Here is a 2,373-nt window from a genome sequence, read left to right on the forward strand (position 1 = left end):
CGCTCGCTGCTCAGGGTATTCAGGGCAGTACCACTTCCGCCTGCTCTGACACTTCCGCTTCCTCTTAACCCCACCCCTCCCCCCGCCAGTATCCACGGCAACCGCGCCAGGGGGTTTCCTAAGCATCTTGCGAGGGGCTTTGACGTCAGGAGGGCCATGGCAACCGCTACAGGATGACGTGCATCGGTCTCCGTGGCAACTGTCTCCCTGAGGCTGCTGCTGTCGTATCTGAGTTCGCCGTCGTGTCAGCTGACACAGCTCTGTGTGGGTTACACTGATTTATTTATTTATTTGTATTATTTTCAAGCATTTATACTTTGTAACAAGGAGTCCTGTTTCTTTCAGTACACCACCCACACAGCAGTAGATCATCAGGTATACTGTTCATCTACTTTTACTATATATTTTATCCGCAATATATATAAAAAATGTCAAGATGAAGGCTATATGTCTTCAATATCTTCTTCATTCATTCATTGATGGCTTAACCTCTATCACCAGTCAATAAACTGTCTCAAAGGATCAACATATGGCCCATCAAACCCAAGGAAGGTGAAACTGAAAAATGAAACCAATGCACAAGTTCCACAAAATACAGTTCTGTTAATAGCCACACGCATTCAAATCAGGTTATTTTTCTCATAGTTAGCAGATAATACAGCATTGTTTTTAATCATTTCTGATCAGATACCCAAATCTTTATAAGCCATATCAGTTTTTTTTTTCAGACATATTGGGTCGACATTTAAATTTGAAAAATAAGTGAGATTCCATGATTAAAAGCAAACCTTAATTCCACTATCGGTAAAAATAAAATTGATAGAGCAAACAGTAACAGTTATTCTATTTTACAAAATAATCCCAAAAAATTGAATAGCTGATTTCAAAGGAATAATTCAGTTTTTGGAATAATTCTGTTAACAACCATGGAAAGGATCTCAAGATTAACTGGACCAATATACACTTTAACTGTATCAAACAAAACTATTAAAAAAAACAAAAAAAAACAAATTCACTATAATTTACTTGGAATAATAAACAACATTGCATTTGAAAAAGCAACAAAATTGGTAGAAATGAGAGGTGATTAATTTTTTGAAGTAATGGTAATAAAGTAAAGTAACATCAGCGACGGTTTAGTATTCCAGTTTATCTTTTTCAAAAAGCTTATTTTAACCCCTTAAAGTTGCCATTCAAGTTATCTGATAAATGCTTTATAAGCACAGTTTGGCTCCACATAATACTTCAATCTGCATATATAAACAATATATTATATAGAAAATATAGTGATTATTGCAGATTGAAGTATGTCAAGATGTCAAGATCACTATATATTCTATATAATATATTGTTTATATAGAATATATAGCAATTATTGCAGATTGAAGTATTATATGGAGCGTATTGTTTTTATATTCTGTTATTATCGTTTACTGCTTGTATTATTTGATGAACATGTTTGTTAACAATTATAACAACAATTGTAACTTTGCTCTTCTCCGTGAACTGCTAACAGACCAACATCAGCACATGTAAGACTATCCCAGTGAGCATACATATTGAGCACTATGCCCCCATCTGACAACTGATGCTTTATGCAGGTTGACAGGCAATTTTTAGCTTCCCACGAATGACCAACAGACTACCAAGCTGAACTACAGTTTCTCTATTAATACCCACACAGTCCCATGTTAAGATGCCCAAAGCAGCCATTAAAGAAGACATAAATATGTTTACCAGCTGGTACAAGCATCTGCTTACAGAAAAAACAAATAGAATATGAATCAAAAAATGATTCACATTATATACTACATACATTTTACCTTAGTCCTTAATTTTGGATAGTAATCATTTCACTTTTGTAAAAAGTGTTTAAGAACTGCATTTCCAGTATAAATGGTGAAACGATCTTTGATCAGCTTAACAAAATACATGTTTTTTTGTTTTTGTTTTTTAATGGAAAAAATATTTATTGACAGCAGACTGGTTCCCTAGTGCTTGAGACCAATAAACTATTAGTCAGCAGTAAACTGATGTTTCATAGAGTGTGAATCATCAATATGTGACATCATCACTGACAACTACAGCTTGGATGTGCATAACTGTAATATCTGCATGTAACAGATCTGGTGCTTTGCAGTTATTTTCCTGATCAGGCTCATGGTATACAGTTCATGCTGGGGAGAGCAGAATTCAAATGCTAAAATAAAGAAATTGGAAACTAATGTAGAACGACATTCATCAATGTCTGCATCATGTTTCATGCAATTTTAGCTGACATTTTATTGATATTTACTCAGATCCCAAATTTGGGAGCTGTTATTGCTGAGACATTAAAAATGTTAGAAAAGTAGCAAAATTACTGCGATACTA

Source organism: Diplotaxodon limnothrissa, linkage group LG5 (genome assembly GCF_057381915.1).
Source record: "Diplotaxodon limnothrissa isolate DT_005_m linkage group LG5, D_limnothrissa_male_GT1.1, whole genome shotgun sequence".
Taxonomy (NCBI): domain Eukaryota; kingdom Metazoa; phylum Chordata; class Actinopteri; order Cichliformes; family Cichlidae; genus Diplotaxodon; species Diplotaxodon limnothrissa.